Source organism: Pleurodeles waltl, chromosome 6 (assembly GCF_031143425.1).
Source record: "Pleurodeles waltl isolate 20211129_DDA chromosome 6, aPleWal1.hap1.20221129, whole genome shotgun sequence".
NCBI lineage: Eukaryota > Metazoa > Chordata > Amphibia > Caudata > Salamandridae > Pleurodeles > Pleurodeles waltl.
The window spans coordinates 1,715,191,068-1,715,217,221 of record NC_090445.1 but is presented as its reverse complement, the minus strand read 5'-3'; the positions used below and the strand labels follow the sequence as shown (position 1 = coordinate 1,715,217,221).

General features: G+C 51.3%; 1 long non-coding RNA gene across 1 annotated transcript in view; it reads left to right on the top strand.

The window, feature by feature from the left end:
* Positions 1–991: 991 nt before the first annotated feature.
* LOC138301437 (uncharacterized) overlaps positions 992–26,154 on the top strand; it is a 75,346-nt gene continuing 50,183 nt past the window's right edge. Inside the window, exon 1 of the long non-coding RNA XR_011205108.1 lies at positions 992–1,016. This is a non-coding gene — a long non-coding RNA (uncharacterized lncRNA). The remainder of the gene's footprint in view (positions 1,017–26,154) is intronic.

Genomic DNA, 26,154 nt, shown 5'->3' with positions numbered 1-26,154 from the left:
AAGCAAAGAAAGAGGATATGACGTTCGAGGTTATGGACTTTATGGACTAAGGTCACTATGGTTGATTGGTGCATGTGACTTATACACTACAGCATCTTGGGAAATGTTGTTTTTTGTTTATACGTGTTTTAATTGGCTGCTGTGAATTTTCAGTAAAGAAAGAGAAAGCATAATCCGAGCCTCCGTGTCCTTAATAGAATTGAAAATTCTTAACGCGTAAGCTAGAAAAATTTTCATTCTTTGTTGACAGGTCAGGTCACTCATGACTCCTGTGGGGGAGGGGTGTGCGTGGGAGTAAAGGGCGCACCTTGAGGGAGGGGTGGAGGTAAAGTACCTGTTGGGGGGGACACATAAGTCTAACAAGACACTAAACTTCCTTTCTTTAACTTCAATGAATCTTCAAATAAATGCTTTCCTGTTTATTTCACATCTTTTTAAGGTCAGTGCCGCTGTTGAGCCGGGGTGACCTGTAAAGGTCAGAAGGGGCGGAGGCAGTGATTCATACATCCTTCCCTGGCTTCAACTCGACTTCCTGCTTCCGCCTGCGCGTGCACCAATAACGTGGAAGCTCTGTGCGCGTCATCCACATAGGCAAACTCTACAGGCTAACGTTCGTTCTCATCTGGCACTCGTATGCCTCTGCACCAATCATATTGTGGTATATCTCGCGTCATCAGTTGCTAGGGGGGTGTTTATGTAGCTCTCACAGACACGGCAAGGCTGTGGCCGGTGTTCTATCTTTAGCCGCTCCCCGTCCGAATCGGGTCGGCTCTATTATGTGCGCATGCGCAGAACTGTGCGCATGCGCACCGGCGATTTGGTCAATTTCGCCGTCTTAAACTGCTCCCCTCAACGGGCACTTCGGAAGCGCATGCGCGCTTTGAATTTTTATCGCGGATGACGCGCATGCGCGTTTTTCATTTTAACGGTCGCATCGCCAGGGGCACGACGGATTGCGGTCGGAGCAGCAGTACCGCGTTACAAACTCGTTGGAGCGGCGCTACCCCTTCTTTAAGGTCAGTACTCGTGCCGATTATATATTATATATATATAATCTTGGCTTTCCTCTTTCACTAACTTTCTTTTGTGTCACTGCCCTTCTAGTTACCTGTTCCCGAGCTGCGTCACGGCACCTCATTGGGCCATTAGAAGCAGCTCGGGACGCCGCACGCATTTCAAACGTGGGCAACTGGTAAATCTGCAAACATAAAGGGGATTGAAAACCTGCATTGACTTTAACCAAAGCAGTCACTTGAAGTTTTTTAATAGCAAAGATATTTTCTTTCAGAGAGATACTGTAATGGTGTTCCAAGGTGAGCTGTGGAGTGTGTGGTTTTATTAGACTGTTATAAATAATGTTAGTATTAGGTATAAACTATATATTAATCAAATCTGTAGTTGAAAAACACTTTTAAATTTTTTTTACTTGAACGTATTTGCACATTTTGTAGCAGCCTATATTATGATGTAATTGTATTTATATAACGTTTACTACCCCTGACGAGGCATCAGTTGCATGTTTAAAACAAGGACTTACACATTTACAGTTCTTTCAGGGACATCCTACCTCATAGTACTAACAGGCATTGGCACAGCCAATAGGTCTTGTCTACGCAAGAGTTATTGGCTTTGCCAATGTGTTTTGACCAGAGTGGCTGCTGTTTAGCATGGCTATAAGTTAGTGGCATAGTGGCGTGAAGTTCATTTAGAGTACAGTGGGGTACTGTGCAGTTGTGTAGAGTGCAGTGGCATGGGACAAAGTAGAGTGGATTAGAGTGGCATACAATAGAGTGGCAGAGTGCAGTAGTCTAGAGTGGTGCAGTGGCATAGAGTGCAGAGTAGACTTGTTTGGCAGAGAGTGCAGTGGCGTAGTGTTGAGTGGTGCAGTGCAGAGTTGATTATAGTGCTGTACAGTGCAGTTGCGTAGAGTGGATTGATGTAGAGTGGCATAGATTGCAGTAGCGTAGAATGCAGTAGTACAGAGTAAATTGCTGTACAGTGGCGGAGAGTGCAGTGTTGCAGAGTAGAAGGTAGTGGTGTACAGTGTAGTTTAGAGTGCAGTGGCATGTGGTAGAGTAGCATAGAGTGGCATACAATAGAGTGGCAGAGAGTGCAGTAATGCAGAGTGGTGCAGTGTCATAGAGTGCAGAGTAGACTCGTTGCAGAGTGCAGTGGCGTAGAGTGGTGCAGTGCAGAGTATAGTGCCTAGAGTGCAGTGGCATAGGGTGCAGTGATGCAGTGTAGTGGCATAGAGTGCAGTAGTAAAGAATAGTGTGGTGTAGACCTCTGACCTGCTTTAGGTCTAGAGCTCGCCCCCGACGTCCGCAGCACCACCCTGCTGTCTCGTGCCCCTGACCCCCGTCCACGCTGCTGCTAGCGTGTTCGAGGCCCTCCTCCACCCGCAGGCATCCTCCTGCGCCTCATCCCTAGTGTCTAGTGGGCTCTGTTTAAGCTTCACTTGACCCGTGTGCCGCTTTTCGCCGTCCTGTAAGTGTTTTTTCCTTTTGTTTCAGCGCCTTGCCTCCTTGAGCTTCTGCCCCCGATGTGCCCCTTCTGATTGCTGTACCCTGATTGTAATTTGTGCCAGAATTGTATTTTGTGACTGTTTTTGAACTTTTCCTTACTGTTTGTGCCTTGCTTTTTTCCCTGTTTTTTTTGCCCCTTGGGCGCTCCCCCTTGCCGATCTACCCTTGCCGCTGCCTCCCTGCAGCCCCGCCCCCCTCGCGCCCCCATTCGCCGCTCCCTCCCGCCCCCCCAGCTGCTCCTCCCTTCTTAATGGCTGGTGCTGCGCGTTGCGAGTGAGCGACCTCTGACCTGCTTTAGGTCTAGAGCTCGCCCCCCACATCCGCAGCACCACCCTGCTGTCTCGTGCCCCTGACCCTCGCCCACGCTGCTGCTAGCGTGTTCGAGGCCCTCCTCCACCCGCAGGCATCCTCCTGCGCCTCATCCCTGGTGTCTAGTGGGCTCTGTTTAAGCTTCACTTGACCCGTGTGCCGCTTTTCGCTGTCCTGTAAGTGTTTTTTCCTTTTGTTTCAGCGCCTTGCCTCCTTGCGCTTCTGCCCCCGATGTGCCCCTTCTGATTGCTGTACCCTGATTGTAATTTGTGCCAGAATTGTATTTTGTGACTGTTTTTGAACTTTTCCTTACTGTTTGTGCCTTGCTTTTTTCCCTGTTTTTTTTGCCCCTTCGGCGCTCCTCCTTGCCGATCTACCCTTGCCGCTGCCTCCCTGCAGCCCCGCCCCCCTTGCGCCCCCATTCGCCGCTAAGCTGCTCCTCCCTTCTTAATGGCTGGCGCTGCGCGTCGCGAGTGAGCGACCTCTGACCTGCTTTAGGTCTAGAGCTCGCCCCCCCCACGTCCGCAGCACCACCCTGCTGTCTTGTGCCCCTGACCCTCGCCCACGCTGCTGCTAGCGTGTTCGAGGCCCTCCTCCACCCGCAGGCATCCTCCTGCGCCTCATCCCTGGTGTCTAGTGGACTCTGTTTAAGCTTCACTTGACCAGTGTGCCGCTTTTCGCCGTCCTGTAAGTGTTTGTTTTTTCCTTTTTTTCAACGCCTTGCCTCCTTGCGCTTCTGCCCCCGTTGTGCCCCTTCTGATTGCTGTACCCCGATTGTAATTTGTGCCAGAATTGTTTTTTGTGACTGTGTTTGAACTTTTCCTTACTGTTTGTGCCTTGCTTTTTTCCCTGGTTTTTTCGCCCCTTGGGCGCTCCCCCTTGCCGATCTACCCTTGCCGCTGCCTCCCTGCGGCCCCGCCCCCATTCGCCGCTCCCTCCCGCCTCCCAGCTGCTCCTCCCTCCCCCCTCCCTTCTTAATGGCTGGCGCTGCGCGTCGCAAGTGAGCGACCTCTGACCTGCTTTAGGTCTAGAGCTCGCCCCCCACGTCCGCAGCACCACCCTACTGTCTCGTGCCCCTGACCCCCGCCCACGCTGCTGCTAGTGTGTTCGAGGCCCTCCTCCACCCGCAGGCATCCTCCTGCGTCTCATCCCTGGTGTCTAGTGGGCTCTGTTTAAGCTTCACTTGACCTGTGTGCCGCTTTTCGCCGTCCTGTAAGTGTTTTTTTCCTTTTTCAGCGCCTTGCCTCCTTGCGCTTCTGCCCCCGTTGTGCCCCTTCTGATTGCTGTACCCCGATTGTAATTTGTGCCAGAATTGTATTTTGTGACTGTTTTTGAACTTATCCTTACTGTTTGTGCCTTGCTTTTTCCCCTGGTTTTTTCTCCCCTTGGGCGCTCCCCCCGTGCCGATCTACCCTTGCCGCTGCCTCCCTGCAGCCCCGCCCCCATTCGCCATTTCCTCCTGCCCCCCAGCTGCTCCTCCCTCCCCCCTCCCTTCTTAATGGCTGGCGCTGCGCGTCCGTGCCTGGATTGCGCCCAGCGCCACCCCCCCCCCCCGGTCCTCACGCCTCCGCATCCCCAGCCTTTGCTACTCAGCCAGCGAACTCCTCGCCCTCAACCCTGGCCCATCCACAGCCTGCTTCCAGGCCACCCCGAAGCACACCAAAGGACCCTTCTCCTGCCGCACCTGCAAGTTCACCTGCAACAGAACAACGAAGCCTACAACAACCAACACCAACCACCTGAACTGCATCCTCCTCAACACACGCTCCGCACGAAAGCACGCCATCCAGCTCTGGGACCTGCTCGACACCACCGCCCCAGACGTAGCCTTCCTAACCGAAACCTGGTGGAACGACTCCTCGGCCCCAGACATCGCCATCGCCATCCCTGACGGTTACAAGAGCACCAGAAGAGACCGCACCAACGGAATCGGTAGAGGGATAGCCATCGCCCACAAATACACCCTCAAGATCCACACCCACACGGAAGACACCCTCAAGACAGCCAAACACCTTCATTTCCAGATCCACACAGACCCCAACACTACCCTGAGAGGAACCTTCATATACCGTCCTCCAGGACCAAGAGCCCACTTCAGCGACACCATCTCCGACCTCGTAAGCACCCACGCCCTCACCTCTCCAGACTACATCCTCCTGGGAGACCTCAATTTCCACCTGGAGAACAACAATGACGCCAACACCGCATCTCTGACCACCAACCTCTCCAACCTCGGACTCAGACAACTGGTCAACACACCCACCCACATCGCCTGTCACACCCTTGACCCACTCTTCTCTGCAAGCAACCACATCTCTTTCAGCCACACCTCCGAACTCCACTGGACCGACCACCACTGCGTCCATTTCACCTTCAAGAAAAACACCGAACACCACCGCACCCCACTACCGCCTCACCGCGCTGGGGAAAAGTCACCATAGAAGAACAACTAACCAGCACCCTCGCCAAAAACTCACCACCCGACCCGGACTCCGCCGCCATCAACCTCCAACAATGGATCCTCAACTGCGCCAACATCCTAGCACCACTCAAGAGACCCACCGTCAACCAAGAAAAGAAAAAACCAGCCTGGTTCACAGACGAACTGATCACCTCCAAACGCAACTGCCAGAAACTCAAGAAAAAATGGATCCTCGAGCGCACACCCGACAGCCTTGCAGCCCTCAAGGAAGCCAACCGCGAACACCACCAACTGATCCGACTCGCCAAACGCTCCCACTTCACAGAACGCCTTAACAACAACGCACACGACTGCAAGGAACTTTTCTGCATCGTGAAGGAGCTCTCCAACCCCAACGTCAACGACGTCCCACCATCCCAGAAACTCTGCGAAGATAGCTCCACCTTCTTCTACCAGAAAATCGCAGCCATCAACAACAGCTTCAACACCTCACCTCCCCCTGACCCCCACCCCCAACAACTCCTCCCACGCCGACCGCCTCACCACCTGGACCCACGTAGACGTCGCCAAAACCCTAAAGACCATGAACTCCATCCGCTCAGGATCTCCCTCTGACCCCTGCCCACATCACGTCTTCAACAAAGCCGACGTCACCATCGCCCCCCAACTCCGCAAGATCATCAACCTTTCCTTCAACACCGCTACCTCCCCGGACAGCTGGAAGCACGCAGAAATCCAACCCCTCCTCAAGAAACCTAAGGCTGACCTCCAACGATCTCAAAAACTTCCGCCCGATCTCCCTCCTCCCCTTTCCAGCGAAGGTCATCGAGAAGATTGTCAACGCCCAGCTCACCCACTACCTCGAAGACAACTCCATCCTAGACCCCTCCCAATCCGGCTTCAGACGCAACCACAGCACAGAGACTGCACTCCTCGCCGCCACAGATGACATCAGACAACAAATGGACAACGGCGAAACTTCAGCCCTCATCCTCCTAGACCTCTCCGCTGCCTTCGACACGGTATGCCACCACACCCTACTAAATCGCCTCCACGAAGCCGGTATCCAAGACAAAGCCCTCAACTGGATCTCCTCGTTTCTCTCCGGCAGAACACAGAGAGTCCGACTCTCACCCTTCCGCTCCGAAGCCACCAACCTCATCTGCGGCGTCCCCCAAGGCTCCTCGCTAAGCCCAACGCTGTTCAATGTCTACATGGCCCCCCTCGCACAACTGGCCTGTCAGCACAACCTCAGCATCCTCTCCTACGCCAACGACACCTAGCTCGTCCTCTCCCTGACCAAAGATCCTCACATTGCCAAAGCCAACCTCCACGAGGGACTGAAATCCATTGCCGAGTGGATGAGCAACAGCCGCCTGAAACTAAACTCTGACAAGACGGAAGTCCTCATCCTCTGTCGCTCTCCCTCGGCCTGGAACGACTCTTGGTGGCCCATCGCCCTGGGCCCCCCACCCACCCCAGCCAGCCACGCACGAAACCTCGGCTTCATCCTCGACTCCTCTCTCACCATGTCCAAACAGGTCAACGCAGTCTCCTCCTCCTGTTTCAACACCCTCCGCATGCTCCGCAGAATCTTCAAGTGGATTCCAACAGAAACAAGAAAGACGGTGACCCAAGCCCTCGTCAGTAGCAGACTCGACTACGGCAACGCACTCTACACAGGCATCCCAACTAAAGACATCCAATGACTCCAACGCATCCAGAACGCATTCGCCTGCCCGATCCTCGACATACCCCGCCGATGTTACATCACCCACCACCTGAAGGACCTCCACTGGCTCCCTGTGGACAAGAGGATCACCTTTAAACTCCTCACCCACGCACACTAAGGCACTACACGACACTGGACCCACCTACCTGAACACCAGACTCAACGTCTATGTTCCCTCACGCCAACTCCGCTCTGCCAACCTTGCCCTCGCCATCGTCCCCCGAATCCAGCGCAAAACCTCTGGCGGCAGATCCTTCTCCTACCTCGCCGCCAAGACCTGGAACTCACTCCCGACCTCACTACGCCAGACCCAGGACCTCCTCACCTTCAGGAGACTCCTCAAGACATGGCTCTTCGAACGATAGCAGCTGCCCCCCGTGCCTCCAAACCCTAACGGGTACATAGCGCACTTTATAAATCTAATGATTGATTCATTGATTGATAGAGTACAGTTTTGTAGTGTCAGTGGAGTGGCACAGAGAACAGTGGTGCAAGAGTAAAGGGCAGCGGCATACAGTGCAGTTGTTTAGAGTGCACTGGCGTAGAGTACAGTGGCATGGGGCAGAGCAGTGTCATAGAATACAGTGGAATAGAGTGTATTGGTGCAGAATGTATTAGTACAGAGTAGAGTGGTGTAGAGTATGGTGGCGACCAGTGCAGTATTTCTCAAAGATTCCAAAATTAAATGGCCATTTTTCAGAGGATCTATACAATCTTGTATTGTCTAACATCTGCCCCATTACTGTTTCTTTCATGGAAAGAAGAGTGACCTTCATTTGTATTACGGACATTTGAGATAAGTAGGTGAGGTACTGGTTAGTTGAGGTACATCATCATACTTAGTATAACTCACATATAGTATAGCTCCCCTGTTAATATAGTTGATTTACAGTTAGCAGCTGAACTTAATTGTGTATGGGCAGTCAATTTCTTCTTTCAGTTAATTGGTTAGTCCAGTCTACTGGTATTTTGTACGAGCATCTATCCTATCTGCTCAGTTTATATTTTTTTCTGCAGGACATATTGTTACAGTGGTTCAAAAATGAGAATCAAATACAATATCTGTATGTATTTTGCGTTTTGCTTATTGTCAAATGTCCTTCTCTTAAGGTTCACCCCCAAACGTTGGCCTTCCTACTCTTTCTCAGACTTTTTCTTGTTGTTGGGCCTCTGAGCACTTTACCACTACTAACCAGTGCTGAAGTGCATGCGCTCTTGCCTTAAAATATGGTGATGTATGCTTAACACAGTTGGCATATTAGATTTACTTATGAGTCCCTAATAAATTGTACTTACCTATGCCCTGGATTTGTAAATTAAAGGCTACTAGTGCACCCACAGTAATGATTGCGCATCCCAAGTTGTAGGTCAACATAACTTGCTTGTCATTCCAGAGTCTGTGTGTGCAGTTCTAAACTTCCATTTTGATCTGTCAAGTTAAATCTTTCCAGGTTCAAACCTTTATTTTTAAAACATATGTAACCCCTTTAGTGGGCCTGGGACAGATCAAAGGGCAGGGGCAAGTTGGACGTGTATTTTTAATTTTAACCTGTTGTGGTAATTCAAAAACTATTACACTTGTCTTTCACCACCGCAAGGCCTAACTTTCACTTAAGCTAACATCAGGGTTACCTTGAAGCAGCCTGTCTAATTTCGAATTGAAAAAAACAAAATTTGGACTTTGGTGTCTATGGACTCGCAATTCAAAATCACAACTTATGGTCAAGTCTAACATTAATTTGTGTGGCTGAAAATGTCACATTAATAAATTTGCCGTTTTATTTTCTTAAATATTTACTGCCTACTGGCATGTCTACATGTTTGGGTGGGTGACGCATCATCTCTTGTGCATTCCCTCCAGACAGGCACACGCCAAGGGAGCTCAGGTGTGACTGGATCATAAATATCCTGATGGCCCACCCTGGGCAGGATGAAATGGTGCAGCTGGCACATCTAAATGGGCTGGCTATTCTTCCCACACATGGATGCATAATCCCCCTTAGCGAATCTGCAACTAGTCACTGCACTTCCTGTCCTATTTGCACTTTCTTCAAAGGCCTCTTTTTTAAGTCTCCCCCATTTCAGAGGCACCACTGGGCATAATAATTGGACTTTTTTTTCCCTTTCACTTGCTGCTTTTCTGTCCTTTTCTTGTTTTTTCCCTCTTGTGTTTACCCCGCAATGCTGGTGTACCAGCATCCCCACCCACCCCATGCAAAGCGCTTCTCCCACCTCCTGATCGCTGGACCACCGCCTCCATACCTCTCATCCCTAACGACGGCCGCCACGCTAGTGCGCCACAGGGAAGCCTGTTTGTGCATGGACGCCACCCAGCACCAGGGACCCTGGTTCTCACCCCTTCTGCTGGTTTAACGCAAGCACTCTACGTGCCCTGAACCCCATAAGATCATCAGCATGCCACCAAGCTGACCACATGTACAAACATGGATCATTTTCTTGCTGCGCCTGCTCCAGCATACTCCCAAGTACCACCTCATGATTCCTCACTGCTTCTTAACACATGCTCCCTCGTCAAGCATGCACTACAAGTCTGAGACCTCGACTCAACAGCTCTGACGTCACCATCTCGCTATGAGTTGGATCACCCCTGCAGCTACCACGGACATTGCCACGGCCATTACGCACAACTACAAAATCATACACAAGGACAGAGCCAACCTTCCTGGAGGTGTCATTGCCATAATCTACTAGAACAACCTCCGCCTTTCATCATCTAGTCACATTCTGTCAACGCATGAGCATCTACATTTCCACATCCTGACCAACCGAAACACCTTCCTACGTGGCACCCTCATCTACAGGCCACCTGCACCTCAACCCCAGTCTTTACAAGACATTGTCAACCTCATTGCCTCTCCAAGCACTCACTTCCTCCTGTTACATCCCACTCTGTGATCTCGATTTACAGCTTGATACCCTCAATGACCCCCAATACATCAAACATCCTGTACGACCCTACAATTCTCGGCGTCAAACAACTAGTCATCGTCCCTACCCACAAACCCCTTCACATCCTCTACGCCATTCTCTCAGCAGGGGACAACCTCACCTTCATCCACATCTCCAAACACTGTTGGCTTGACCAAGTGCATCTACTTAACCTACTCAAACACTGCACGCCACCACATTCCCTAACCCCCTGGCAAACATTGGGGTATAGTCACGGAAGCACAGATCACCAAACGCTGTCAACCACTCCAATGAATCCGCAGGCAAACTAAAGCGCTGACTCTGAATGTGCAGCCAATGTAGCCCCCCTAAGGAAATTGGCATGGAATCTACATAGCAAAACTCCCAAGTGGTTTACGCAAGACCTACATCAATCCAAGCGCGCCTCAGACGATTGTAATGCAAATGGAGCCTCTGCAAATCCACCAAACCGCACCGCCTGCAAAAATACAACGTACCACCAGAACATACGAGCCACCCAAAAAACTGCATTTCAAGCATGCCTCAACACCAGCACTCGCAATATCAAAGAGCTCTTCATCCTTGTCAAAGAGTTCACGAACCGCAGGGCAGAAACCTCATCCATCCCTCCCTCCCAAGACCTCCGCAACGATCTTCCTCACCTTCTTTCACTGTAAGATCTGGGACATCTACAAAGGCTTCAGCATACAGAGCCCGCCTTCACCGCTCAGCACCATGGACCTTGCTCCCCCACCAGATACGAACTGCTGAACCACCATTACTGTAGAGGACACCCAAAGAATAATGAACTCCATCCACTTGGGAGCACCCTCAGATCCATGCCCTCATCACATCCTCAAGCTTGTCATTCCCATCATTTCACCAGAGCTTTGCTGAACCATCAACCTATCGTTTAAGACTGCCACATTCCCCTCAGACTGTAAACACGCAGAAATCCGCCCGCTACTCAAGAAACCCAAAGCCGACCCTAGGGAGCTGAAGAATTTCTGACCCATGTCTCTGCTCACTTTCCCAGCCAAGGTAACGGAAAAAGCCATCAACTAGGAACTCGTAGAGTTCCTCGAGAGACACCGTATTCTAGAACTTTCCCATTTCCGATCTGGAAGCAATCACAGCACCGAAACTGTACTTTTGGCCACCACCAACAACATACGCATCATACTGCACAGCGTAGGCACTGCCGCACTCAACCTTCTAGACCTCTCTACTGCATTCTAGACAGTCTCCCACTTCAGCCTCTGTGACAGGCTGCTCAACGCTGGCATCTGAGACAAAGCCCTGAGCTGGATCTGGTCCTTCCTCACCAGAAGAACACAGAGGGTCAGACTACCACCATTCACATCAGAACTTAGACACTTGCTGCAGAGTAGCCCAAGGATCCACACACTGCCAGAAGCTTTTTAACCTCTTCATGGCTCGCTCGCTAAGATCATCAAACACGAGGTAAAGATAGTCTCCTACGACAATGACACCCAACTGATCCTCTCCATGTCGGACGACTCTGCTCAAGCCAAGATGCATTTTCCCAATGGGAGGAGAGCAGTCTGCCCTTGGATGGACGTCAGCTGCCTCAAGCTCAACTCAGACAAGAAATGCTTGTGATTGCCTACACCCCATTCTGCCTGGAACGACTCCTGGTGGCCCCCCCACTCATGTTAATGCCCCCACCCACATTAATCAATTGCGTAACCTGGCCTTTACCCTTGGCTTCTCTATCAATAACACAACAAATTAACGCTGTCTCCTCAACAAGCTTACACACCCTCTGTAGGAAAATGCCTCCTTTTTGCAGTCCACAACCCCCACCTACCCCAAACACTTTTTTCCTGCTATTGATGCTGACTCTACTGAGTACTGAAGTGTGTTGAGATCCTGCTAATCAGGCCCCACCACCAGTGTTCTTTCAGTTAAAATGTACCATTATTTCCCCAAATTGGGACACCCCTCGCACACAGATAAGTCCCTGGTACCGACCTCCAGGACCAAGAGCCCCCTTCAGTGACACCATTTCCGACCTCGCAAGCACCTACGCCCTCGCCTTAACGGACTACATCCTCATGGGAGATCTCAGCTTCCACCTGGAGAACGACGACGACGCCAACACCGCATCACTGACCACCAACCTCTCCAACCTCGGACTAAGACAACTGGTCAACACACCCACCCACATCGCCGGTCACACCCTAGACCCACTCTTCACTGCAAGCAACCACATCTCATTCAGCCACACCTCCGAACTCCACTGGACCGACCACCACTGCGTCCACTTCACATTCAAGAAAAACACCGAACACCACCGCACCCCACTACCGGCACACCGCCGCTGGTGAAAAGTCACCGAAGACCAACTAATCAGCACCCTCGCCAAAAACCCACCGTCCGACCCCACCGACCCGGACTCCGCCGCCATCAACCTCCAACAGTGGATCCTCAACTGCGCCAACACCCTCGCACCACTCAAGAGGCCCACTGTCAACCAAGAAAAGAAAAAAGCAGCCTGGTTCACAGACGAACTGATCATCTCCAAACACACCTGCCAGAAACTCAAGAAAAAATGGCTTCTCGGGCGCACACCCGACAGCCTCGCAACCCACAAGGAAGCCACCCGCAAGCACCACCAACTTATCCGACTCGCCAAACGCTCCCACTTCACAGAACGCCGGAACAACAACGCACACAACAGCAAGGAACTCTTCTGCATCGTGAAGGAGCTCTCCAAACCCAACGCCAACGACGTCCCACCATCCCAGAAACTCTGCGACGCACTCTCCACCTTTTTCTACCAGAAAATCGCCGCCATCCACGACAGCCTCAACACCACACCTCCGCCAGACCCCACCCCCAACAACTACTCCCACGCTGACCGCCTCACCACCTGGACCCACGTAGATGACGCCGAAACCCGAAAGACAATGAACTCCATCCACTCAGGATCCCCCTCAGACCCCTGCCCACACCACGTCTACAACAAAGCCGACTCCACCATCGCCCCCCAACTTCGTAAGATCATCAACCTATCCTTCGACACCGCAACCTTTCCGGTCAGCTGGAAGCACGCCGATATCCAAGCCCTCCTCAAGAAACCTAAGGCCGACCTCAACGACCTCAAAAACTTCCGCCCGATCTCCCTTCTCCCCTTCCCAGCAAAGGTCATCGAGAAGATCGTCAACGCACAGCTCACCCACTACCTCGAAGACATCTCCACCCTAGACCCCTGTGATGGACTGTGTTACGAGGGGATCAATCAGAGTCAAAACAATGGTGTATTTTACTGTTTTAATTTATTCTCTGTTTAGTCACAGGCTATTTCTTTAACGATAGCGTTAAGGGTCTGAGTCTTTGGGGTTCCGGGTTTCCCTTAAGGTCTTTTGTTTCTCCTAGGCTTTCCTTGGTTCCCACGTCGCCTTAGGTCTTCTGGAGGATGGACGTCTTTCTCTCGGACCCCAGTCAACAAAATAAAAGAAACAGACAAAGAAGCGGTAAGTACTTCTGGGGTCCTGGGTGGGGTACGGTGCTCGTGAGGGTTTAAGGCAACATGCGGGTAAGTTCGTGAAGGGGTGATCGGGGTTAGGCTCTTTCAGGGTTGTGGGGTTCCAAACTGTGCCTACTTCCCTTCTCGCCCCTCCCCTTGTTCCTTATTCACCCTCCCCGTCCCTCCTCCTACTTCCCTGGTGCCTTTCCCCTTTACCGACTTTCCCCGTGACCCTCCCGTCCCTAGAAGGGACCGTACCTTGTCAAGCCACGACCCTCCTGGGTCATGGCGGCTCTCTCGTTTCTCCGGAGCTCCTTCCGTTCCCAGCTCTCGCTCGTCGGGGTTTCCTCCCTCTCCGGTCGGGATTTCTTCTCCGCTCGTCTCCTCCTCAGCCCGTACTCTCGTCGCTCTCCGCTCTTCTCTCTCTTTGCGTTCCGTTGCTCTCCCCCGTTCCGGGTCCGCCTCCCCTTTGAGTGCGCGAAGCCGGAAGTCGTCGATGCTATGTCGACGTGGCGTCTCCCCGTTGCCAGGGGAACGCCGCACCGTTTCCGAAAACCCGGCCGAAAGATGGCGGATGCGAGGTGAGTAAGACGGGCCCTCCGGGACCCGTCTACAATCCCCTACCCTAGATCGGGGCTGTTCGAGGTCCGATGACGGAGGGAACCTGGAGAGGTAGTCGGCGGGACCTTGTAAGGAACCAGGGATATGTCGAACCTGGAACGTAAAGGGTTGTAGTTCTAAGAACCATCTCAAGATTCTGGAGTTAGACTCTTTGTGAGCGGCAAGCCAGGTGAGAGGGGCATGGTCAGTGAACAAAACGAAGGACCTCCCTAAGAGATAATACTGTAAGGAGTCTATGGCCCATTTAATGGCAAGACATTCTTTTTCAATCGTTGGGTAATGGGTCTCTCGCGGAAATAATTTCCTACTTAGAAAAACCACTGGGTGGTCAAAGCCTTCCTTATCGGGCTGTGTAAGCACGGCTCCGAGACCTACGTCTGATGCATCCGTGTATAGGTGAAAAGTGTTTGAGAAATCTGGGCATTTTAGTATTGGGTCCGTGACAAGAGACTGCTTCAAGAGATCAAAGCTATTCTGTTGGAAGTCTGTAAACGGAGCTAATCTAGTAGGGTTTTGTTTGGTCAGTAGGTCTGTCAGAGGGGCAGCTATGGTGGAATAATTGGGGATAAACCGGCGGTAGTATCCTACTAAACCCAGGAACGATCGTAGGTCTTTCTTTGTTTTAGGTTCAGACGTTTGCAATATAGCCTCAACCTTGTTTTGTTGTGGTTGTAGGGTGCCATTTCCTATAAGGTACCCTAAATAGGAGATTTCAGTGTTTCCTAGTAAACACTTCTTAGGGTTGGCAGTTAAACCGGCTTCCGTTAAGGCGGAAAAGATTGTATCCAGATGGACTAAGTGTTCTTGCCAGGTTTCGCTAAAAATGACTATGTCATCTAGTTAGGCAGCTGAGAAATTTTGGAATGGTTTTAAGATTCGATCCATCAGACGCTGGAAAGTCGCGGGAGCGCCGTGAAGACCAAAAGGTAAAACCGTAAATTGGTAAAGGCCGGAAGGGGATGAAAAGGCTGTCTTTTCCTTGGCCTCGGGGTGGAGGGGTATCTGCCAATAACCTTTGGTTAAGTCCAGGGTGGATAAATAACGAGCCTTTCCTAATTTCTCTAGGATGTCATCCACCCTGGGAATGGGGTATGTGTCAAAAAGGGAAATCTCATTAAGTTTGCGAAAATCAATGCAGAATCTTATCGATCCGTCTGGTTTAGGAACCAACACTACGGGGGAATTCCAAGGACTATTAGAGGGTTCAATGACCCCTAAGGCTAACATTGCTTCGATTTCGGCTTCAATGATAGGCTTCCGGGCTTCGGGAATGCGATATGGACGAAGACGAATTACTTTTCCTCGGGGGGTGTTAATGTGATGGTATGTTAATGGGGTTTTTCCCGGTGTTTTGGAGAAAAATTGGGGATGTTGCTTGATTAGGGTGTCTAGTTGGGTTTTCTTAGTGTCAGTTAGCTCTCTATTAATATTGGGGTTTTCTTCCGGAGGGGTTTTTCTTACAGGGTATAACTCTAGTTCCCGTTCTTGGGGATAGGAGACCAGACACCCAATACCCGTTTGGTCGGTAGTCTCTTCTACCGATTTCCATTGTTTTAACAGATTTATGTGGTAAATTTGTGTTTTCTTTGGGTGGGTGCTTATCTCTAATAGATAAGTGACAGGGGAGACTGGTCTAATAACCCTATAGGGTCCTTGCCATTTGGCGATCAATTTATGGTCAGATGTAGGTCGCATAATAAGGACCTGTTCATTAGGGAGGAAAGAACGAACTTTGCTTCCCTTATCATAGTAGGACTTTTGCTGTTTTTGAGCCGTGACTAGGTGACTATGAACGTCTTCCCAGAGGGTTTGCAACTGCCCTCTGAGTTGATGGACATAATCCATCAAGGGTTTCCCTTCTTCCTGTTCTTCCTCCCAGGTCTCTGCAGCCATATCCAGAAGGCTGCGAGGTTGCCTTCCGAAAACCAATTCAAAGGGGCTATGCCCCGTAGAGGACTGTTCGTGAGTCCGTATCGATATAGAACCAAAGGAAGTTTCTGATCCCAGTTGCGACCGGATTCATCTACTGTTTTTCTTAACAGTGTCTTTATTGTGCGATTATATCGTTCTACCAGTCCATCTGTCTGGGGGTGATAGACCGAGGTTCTTAGCTGGGTAATCCCTAACAACTGGCATATCTGCTTCATGAGTTTTGACATAAAGGGCGTGCCTTGATCGGTCAGTATTTCCTGGGGGAAACCTATGCGGGAAAATACTGTTATCATGGCTTGGGCTATTGTTTTGGTGGTCATGCTGGCGAGGGGTATGGCTTCTGGGTATCTAGTCGCATAGTCCACTATGACTAATATGTAGGTATGACCTTTAGAAGAGGGAAGGAGGGGTCCCACCAAGTCCATGCCCACCCGTTTAAAAGGGATATCAATAATGGGTAAGGGGTATAATGGTGCTTTCCTGGGCATTCCTGGCTCAGTTAATTGGCATCTAGAACATTGGGAACAGTATCTGCGTATCTGAGCATATATTCCTGGGCAATAAAATTTCCTCATCAGGTATTCTTCCATTTTCTCTCGACCAAAATGACCTCCCCCCGGTTGATTGTGAGCTAAAAACAGTACGTGATCTCTAAATGGGCCTGGAACAACTAATTGTTGCTTGGTTTCCCCTTTCCCCGTTCTAGTTATCCGGTATAGGAGGTGTTTTTTTTATAAGAAAATAGGGACCCACCTCATTAGTTATCTCTGTTCTGGCCGAATTCCAAGCATGGACAAGGGTAGGGTCCTCTCTCTGGCTCCTTGGAAAGGAGATGGGCCTGCTACTAATCTCTGCTATTAATTTAGGAACCTCCTTAGTCTTTCGGTTTTCCTGATATTGTCTTTTCCCCCGTCTTTTCTCGTTTCGCATGAGTTTCTTTCGGTATGGAGGTACTTCTAGGGGGACATTGGAAAAAGGGGCTTCGGTCCACCACTCGGGAGTCCCAGCGGGCCTACGAACTTGGTCCAATAGGTCATAGAACCGACTATAATCAGTCCCGATAATACAGTCCTCGATTAATTGCTCCATGACCCCTATCGTAAGTATATCCCGAAAGGGGCCCCATTCTATCTTGACCGTGGTGAGGGGATAAGTTCCTTTGTCTCCATGTATACAACATATGGACACCCAGCGATTGGTGACCGAAGAACCCAAAGGGATTATATCCTTCCTGATGACCGATTGTCCACATCCTGAGTCAATTAGAGCCGAAATGACCTGTCCATTTATGGTGACCAGGTATCTAAATTTCTCATTCCCTTTTCCTGTACACAGAACTCTACGCCGGGTGACTCCGACTTCCATAGGCTCCGGTCCTTCGGATTTCCTGGGACATATTCTGGCAATATGGCCCCATTCACCACAGTGGAAACATTGTGGGGACTGCATATGGTGGTGTTCTACGGGTGTGGGGAACCGTGTTTCCTCAGGAACATACCTGGGAGTTAGTTTTAGGGGAGGAATGGGTTTTTTTTGGAAAGGCCTCGGGGTTACGGGTTTACTTTCCGTGGACCGATGGAAAGCACAAGCCAAATCAATAGCCACCTCAGTGTTCATGTTTGGATGTTGTCGGATCCAGTTCTTAGTATTAAGAGGTAGTGAATCCAAATACTGTTCTAAAGTAATTGTCTTAATGACATCCTCCCGAGTTGTCCCTATGGGTCCCAACCACTTTTGAGCTAGGTCTTTCACCTTAAAATAGAAGGAGCGAGGGTCCTCGTTCGCACTCCATTTTATTTTTCTGAATCGTAAACGATAATATTCTGTATCATGCCCAACCCTCCCCAGGATACTTTTTTTTATCTCCTGATAGGAGGTCGTACCATCAGGATTGGCGGATTGGTAGGCAGTCTGTAGAAATCCCGTAAGCAAGGGGGCCACATACTGACCCCAGCGGGCCACTGGCCAATGAGCAGATGAGGCTACCCTCTCAAAATTCGTGAAAAATGAATCTGGGTCTTCTCCTTCCTGGTATTTTTGGAGGACCGAACTGGGTACGTTTGGGTGTACCTTACTGGCCGCGATTGTATTGGTTAGCTTTTGTAATGCAGTCTCATGTACTAACTGATTATTGGCTATTATTGTAGCCTGACTTTTTAAAGCTGACTGTAAGGCCTCCCGATCCTCCTTGGCTTCTCGTTGGTGTGCTTCCCACACCAACTGCAGATGTCTCTGTCCTTCTGCAAGTTGCTTAATTATGTCCTCTAGGGACGGGGTCTCACTCATGATGAAACGCTCGTAAGCCCACCTGAGAAGTGATCCCACTTCTGACACCACTGTGATGGGCTGTGTTACGAGCGGATCAATCAGAGTCAAAACAATGGTGTATTTTACTGTTTTAATTTATTCTCTGTTTAGTCACAGGCTATTTCTTTAACGATAGCGTTAAGGGTCTGAGTCTTTGGGGTTCCGGGTTTCCCTTAAGGTCTTTTGTTTCTCCTAGGCTTTCCTTGGTTCCCACGTCGCCTTTGGTCTTCTGGAGGATGGACGTCTTTCTCTCGGACCCCAGTCAACAAAATAAAAGAAACAGACAAAGAAGCGGTAAGTACTTCTGGGGTCCTGGGTTGGGTACGGTGCTCGTGAGGGTTTAAGGCAACATGCGGGTAAGTTCGTGAAGGGGTGATCGGGGTTGGGTTCTTTCAGGGTTGTGGGGTTCCAAACTGTGCCTACTTCCCTTCACGCCCCTCCCCTTGTTCCTTATTCACCCTCCCCGCCCCTCCTCCTACTTCCCTGGTGCCTTTCCCCTTTACCGACTTTCCCCGTGACCCTCCCGTCCCTAGAAGGGACCGTACCTTGTCAAGCCATGACCCTCCTGGGTCGTGGCGGCTCTCTCGTTTCTCCGGAGCTCCTTCCGTTCCCAGCTCTCGCTCGTCGGGGTTTCCTCCCTCTCCGGTCGGGATTTCTTCTCCGCTCGTCTCCTCCTCAGCCCGTACTCTCGTCGCTCTCCGCTCTTCTCTCTCTTTGCGTTCCGTTGCTCTCCCCCGTTCCGGGTCCGCCTCCCCTTTGAGTGCGCGAAGCCGGAAGTCGTCGATGCTATGTCGACGTGGCGTCTCCCCGTTGCCAGGGGAATGCCGCGCCGTTTCCGAAAACCCGGCCGAAAGATGGCGGATGCGAGGTGAGTAAGACGGGCCCTCCGGGACCCGTCTACAACCCCTCTAAATCCGGATTCAGATGCAGTCACAGCATTGAGACTGCACTCCTTGCCGCCACAGACGACATCAGACAGCAAATGGACAACGGCGAAACTTCAGCCCTCATCCTCCTAGACCTATCCGCCGCCTTCGATACGGTCTGCCACGCACCCTACTAACTCGTCTCCACGAAGCCGGAATTCAAGACAAAGCCCTCAACTGGATCTCCTCTTTTCTCTCCAGCAGAACCCAGAGAGTCCGACTCTCACCCTTCCGCTCCGAAGCCACCAACCTCATCTGCGGCGTCCCCCAAGGCTCCTCGCTAAGCCCAACGCTGTTCAACGTATACATGGCACCCCTCGCACAGCTGGCCCATCAGCATAACCTCAGCATCCTCTCCTATGCCGACGACACCCAGCTCATCCTTTCCCTTACTAAAGATCCACACACCGCCAAAGCCAACCTCCATGAGGGACTGAAATCCATTGCCGAATGGATGAGAAACAGCCGCCTGAAATTAAACTCCGATAAGACGGAAGTCCTCATCCTCGGACGCTCCCCCTCGGCCTGGGACGACTCCTGGTGGCCCACCGTACTGGGTCCCCCACCTACTCCTGCCAACCACGCACGCAACCTCGGCTTCATCCTTTACTCCGCTCTCACCATGTCCAAACAGGTCAACGCAGTCTCCTCCTCCTGCTTCAACACCCTCCGCATGCTCTGCAGAATCTACAAGTGGATCCCGACGGAAACCAGAAAAACTGTGACTCAGGCCCTTGTCAGTAGCAGACTTGACTACGGCAACACACTCTACACAGGCATCCCAGCAAAAGACATCAAACGACTCCAACGCATCCGCCCGCTTGATCCTCGACATACCCCGCCGATGCCACATCTCCCACCACCTGAAGGACCTCCACTGGCTCCCTGTGGAAAAGAGGCTCACCTTTAAACTCCTCACCCACGCGCACAAAGCACTACACGATTCCGGACCCGCCTACCTGAACAACAGACTCAACTTCTACATCCCCTCCCGCCAACTTCGCTCTGCCAACCTCTCCCTCGCCATCGCTCCCCGAATTCAACGCAAGACCTCCGGCGGCAGATCCTTCTCCTACCTCGCCGCCAAGACCTGGAACACACTGCCGACCTCCCTGCGCCAGACCCAGGACCTCCTCACCTTCAGGAAACTCCTCAAGACATGGCTCTTCGACCGATAGCAGCTGCCCCCCCCCCCCAGCGCCTTGAAACCCTAACGGGTACATAGCGCGCTTTATAAATTTAATGATTGATTGATTGGCAAAAGGTACCAGTGGTACCAAGGGCCCTGTGACCAGGGAAGGTCCCTAAGGGCTGCACCATGTGTTGTGCCAACCTAAGGGATCCCTCACCTAACACAGGCACACTGCCATTGCAGTTGTTGTGTGTTGGTGGGGATAAAAAGGCAAAGTCGACATGGCATCCCCTTCAGGATGGCATGCACACCAAATACTGCCTTGGCATACGTAAGTCACCCCTCTAGCAGGCCTTAATGCACCCTGCCTTACGGCTTTATTCCACAGGTGAGGGCATAGCTGCATGAGCAATATGCCCCTATAGTGTCAAAGTCCATTCTTAGGCATTGTAAATATAGTGTGTCCATATTAAGAGCATGGTCTGTGGGTTTGTCAAAATGAACTCCACAGCTCCATAATAGCTACACTGAGCACTGTGAAGTTTGATATCAAACTTCTCCAAATAAGAAACCCACACTGATGCCAGTGCTGGATTTATTACAAAATGCACTCAGAGCATCTTAGAAATGCCCCCTGTATTTTACCCAATCCTTCAATGCAAGACTGACTGGTTTGTGCCAGCCTGCCCCAGAGGGACTAGTTTCTGACCTCCTGGCGTGAGAGCCTTTGTGCTCTCTGAGGCCAGAAACCAAGCCTGCACTGGGTGGAGGTGCTTCACACCTCCCCCTGCAGGAACAGTAACACCTAGCAGTGAGCCACAAAGGCTCAGGCTTCGTGTTACACTGCCACAGGGCACTCTGGCTAGTGGAGATGCCCGCCCCCTGGACACAGCCCCAACTTTGGACGGAAAGTCCGGCGGAGATAATGAGAAAAACAAGGATGTGTCACCCCCTCAGCCAGTTCCACCCCTAAGTTGACCAGAGCTGTAGTGACCCCCCTCCCCCTCCTTGGAAAATCATCCATCTTGTTTTAGAGGATTTTCCCAATAAGGATAGGGATGTGCCCCCCTCCCCAAAGAGAGGCACAAGGAGGGTGTAGCCATCCTCAAGGTCAGTAGCCATTGGCTACTGCCCTCCAGCCCTAACACCCTCCTACACTCAGTATTTATGGGCGACCTTGAACCCAGGATTTCAGATTTCCTGAAAACCTAAAGGACTGCTGACCTCAAAACACCCGTGGAGAAGATGGAGACAACAACTGACTTGGCCCCAGCCCTACCTGCCTGTCTCCAGACTCAAAGAACCTGCAACAGCGACGCATCCTGCGGGACCAGCGACCTCTGCCGACTCGGGGTACTGCCCTTCAACCCAAAGGACCAAAAAACTCTAGTGGATATGGGCTCTGTCAAACAACAAAGAAGAAACCATCTTTAAAGTGACACCCAGCTCACTCCTGAAGCGTGAGTCTCCACCACTCTGCACCAACGCCCCCAGCTTGTGTCCAGAGAAACCAACACTGCAGCGTGGACCCCCAGGTGACTCCAACGACGTGGCCACCCTGAGACAATCTCCCTGCATCCCCACGGTGAAGCCTGCAGAGAGAATCCAGAGGCTCCCCCTCACCGCAACTTCCTGGTAACAGAGATCCCAACACCTGGAAGAAGCACTGCCCCTGCAGCCCCCAGGCCCAAGAGGAACCAACTACTGGTCCAGAAGTGACCAGCAGGCGTCCCTCATCCTAGCCCAGTCGGTGGCTGGCCCAAGAAGAACCCCATGCCCTGCCTGCATCACCAGAGTGACCCCTGGGTCCCTCCATTGATTTCTATTCAAAACCTGACACCTACTTTGCACACTGCACCTGGCTGGCCCTGTGCGCCTGTTTGGGACATCCCCCAACCCAGTGCTATACAAAACTCCCCGGGTCTGCTCCCAGAGGACGCAGGTAGTTACCTGCTAGCAGAGTGGAACCGGAGCACCCCTTTTCTCCATAAGCGCCTATGCTACTTTGACCTCTGCACTTGACCACACCTGTGTTGCTGGTGCTGGGTGTTTGTGGTTGACTTGAACCCCCAACAGTCGGCTGTCTATGCCCTGGAGACTGAACTTGTAAGTGCTTTACTTACCTGCTAAATTAACTTCTACTTACCTCCTACAGGAACTGTTGAATTTTGCAGTGTCCTCTTTTAAAATAGGTTATTTGCATATTTGCCAGAACTGTGTACCTTACTGTTTTCATTCCAAGTTCTATATTTACTTATGCCAGTTACCTTACAATTTATGTACTTACTTGAATTCAGAATCTTGTGGTTCTAAAGTAAATTAAGAGAAGAATATTTATCTATATAAAAAACCTATTGGTCTGGGGCTAAGTCATTGAGTGTGTGTTCATATTTACTGCCCGTGTGTGTACAACAAATGTTCCATTTAATACTTGTCTTTTAATTAAACATCACACGCAAGATAGAACATAGTGTGGCAAAATAATAGTCTTTCTTAGAACTGTAGTCTACAACTGTTTGTGTGGGCTCTTTGTCTCTTACCCACTATTATTCCTCAGTCTAGTGTGGTGACATACAGCCTGCTTGTCAATATGAGTCTTTAAAGTCACAACATAATCTGGCTGAGGTCTATGCGTTTTTGTGCCCTCTGTTATAAAGTTTCAGTTTTAGACACCCACAGGCTCTGCACCAGAAAGTTCAAGCTTGTACACACCATGGAAGATCCACAGGCAGCTATCAAAATGTTCTGCGCTTGTGTGACTAACGCCGCAACATTTGGTGCTGGCAAGAAAGAGCAGGCTATGTGGGATCAGCTCTGGATGTGGATCTTCGCAGACTTGACGGTAAAGTGCCTTTGGCTTGGTATTTTTTTATTTTTTCAGTGCCAAGGTTTGTGCTGACTAACAGAAATGGGAGGGAGTCATTGGGAGGAATGGAGATGGCAAAAGCAACAGCAGTGGTCATCTACGTTTAGAAACCTGCGAAGCTCATGAGCTGTTGCTATGTTCATTCAGTGTCTGATGGAGAGCTAATCTTCCTTGCTCCAGCGGGTGTTTCCATCTCTCTTCTGCACAAGCGCAGAGTAGGTTGTCCTACTTCCAGAGATAGGTTGTGGTTCTTTTTCTTTTTCATTTCTTTGTGCACAAAAGAAACTAAAAGGTCCTTTTTTTTTTGGTGGTCAGTCAACAGCTACCTCCACAAAGACAATTTCTAAATGCACACCCTGGCTGAGGTGTTGTCAGTGCTCAAACAGGATACTTTATAGTAGTGCTGGACCTTCACAATGCTTATTCACACACCCGCATCCTGAATTTTTCACACATGTTAACTGTGTTTCAAAGTGAGCAAGTAGCTTTTTAAGTTTACTGTGATCCTCTTTCGTGTCTTCACAAAACTGATGATGGTGGTGTCAGCTCATTGGCGTGGGACTATCGTCATCTTTGAGCACAAACAAAGGTTATCTTTCAGTGTTTCCAGCCTGTTTGCGGGTGCCTGACCGATCTTCCATGTTAGTCACCAGCTGTCGATAGTATTTCAAGCAGCTTGTTTCACTAGCAGCCTAAAAATGTTTTTTTTAGAGCACACTGAAATCTTACGTTTGTTTTTTGAGATTTTCTCGTGAACGCCATTTGAGCATAATCACTATGGCCCTCATTACAACATTGGCGGTAACACCAAAGGTCAGTGATAAACTTGCGATAACACAACGCCGCGCTCAAAATACACTCTTACAAAACACAACCACATTGGACAATTCCAAATACACGCACCTTATACACATACACACACCACTCCCACAATCCCTTACTACCTAAAATATTGACGAAGGCCAGAGAGACAGCACAGCAAAGATGACAACACCATACAGAGGCACAAAACACCACACACCCCTAAACATTACCTCAGACATCACCCACACCACCCCATGTTCACCGCAAAGACACCCCAGGTTTTCAGAGGAGGAGCTCAGGGTCATGGTGGATGAAATCATCCGGGTAGAGCCACAGCTATTCGGATCACAAGTGCAGCACACCACCATAGCTAGGAAGATGGAGCTATGGCGCAGAATCGTGGACAGGGTCAGCGCAGTGGGACAGCACCCAAGAACACGGGATAACATCAGTAAGAGGTGGAACGGCCCACGGGGGAAGGTGTGTTCCATGGTCTCAAGACACCACATCGCGGTTCAGAGTACTGGCGGCGGACCCCCACCTCCTCCCCCACAACTAACATGGGAGGAGCAGGTCTTGGCTATACTGCATCCTGAGGGCCTCACAGGAGTAGCTGGAGGAATTGGTAAGTCAAAGCTTTCACTACTTCATCCCCCACCCTACTTGCATGCAATCACATACCTTCACCCTCACCCCCCATCACTCCAACTCCTCACAGATGTCCCACTATCACAAACCACACATCCCAACACCAGGCCCTTCATGCAACAACAAAGCATGGGTACCCATCATAAATGCATGTCCACTGCACATACCCACACAGACCCCTAAACATCAAGCACACAAGCTCCTACACAGGAATGCAACCACTGGGGTACAGGGTCACCCACCCATTGCACACCATGGAACACACAGATAAACTATGCCTTAAAACCCCTGCAGGACCCCTAACCAACGTAACCGGACAGGATGTTCCAGACATGTCCACTCCACCCACAGAAGAGGCCCACATTGATGACAGCAGCTCTGTCCAACTGGATCTAGATGACCAGCCCGGCCCATCTGGGACCTCAGGACAGTCGGTTCCCCTCACACTGGCAGAAGCCACAACAGAGCCTCCCCCCTCTGGAAACACCAACACCCACCGGGCCCATACCTCTGTCCCCATGACACGTCAAGCAGCAGTGTGTCCACCACTTCAGGGAACTCAGGCTAACCCACCACCCCAAGAACAGCAGGGACTTGGGGGCATTGCCAGCGGGCACACGGTTAGGGGACAGAGGCCCAGGAACACAGGGGAACTGGGAGGGCTGCTGGGCAACAGGGGGAGGACAGGCCTAGGGAACCCACTCTCCATGAGGCCCTCTAACATCATGGGAACCTACCACTATTCCTGTTTTCCAGGCAGGTCGCTCCCCTCACCGCCACGCAGCCCCCTGTGTGACCGCTGCTCTTCTCCTCCCAGCGTCGAGTGCCAGTTTCCTCCTTCTTCCCTGCTCCCTCGTGTAAGTGCCTGCTTCGCCCCTGTTTACCTGTGTCCTTGCTGCCTTGGGTTTTCCCTCTCCTTTTTTGCCTGTTGGGGGTCCTTCTCCTCGGTTCCCCTGCACACCGCGTTTTCCCCCCTGCCGCCTGTTTCCCGCCGCTGCGTCCCGTAGCTCCGCCCCCCTCGCACCCCATTGGCCGCCCCGCTCCCACCTCCCAGCTACTCCTCCCTCCCTCTCCCACTCATATGGAGGCCGCGCAGCGGCCGCGCCGAAGGCGCGCCTAAGGCAAGCCCGTCTGCGCCTGTCCGCGCCTGGCCCGCACCCAGCGCCAGACCCCCTGGCCCTCGCAGAGGCCAGATCACCCGCAAGACCTACAGCGCCGCCACCCTCCTCGCACTCAACACGGCCGGATCCCCGGGTGCTGCCGTGCCGCCCCAAGACGCACCCACGGACCCTTCACCTGCCAATCCTGCAAGTTTTCCTGCATCCAGACCCGCACCGCACCCGCCAAACCAAGCACCAGCAGCAACCACCTGAAGTGCATCCTGCTCAACACCCGCTCCATCCACAGACACGCCGTGGAACTCTGGAACCTGCTCGACACCACATCTCCAGATGTCGCCTTCCTCACAGAAACCTGGATGAACGCCTCCTCAGCGCCCGACATCGC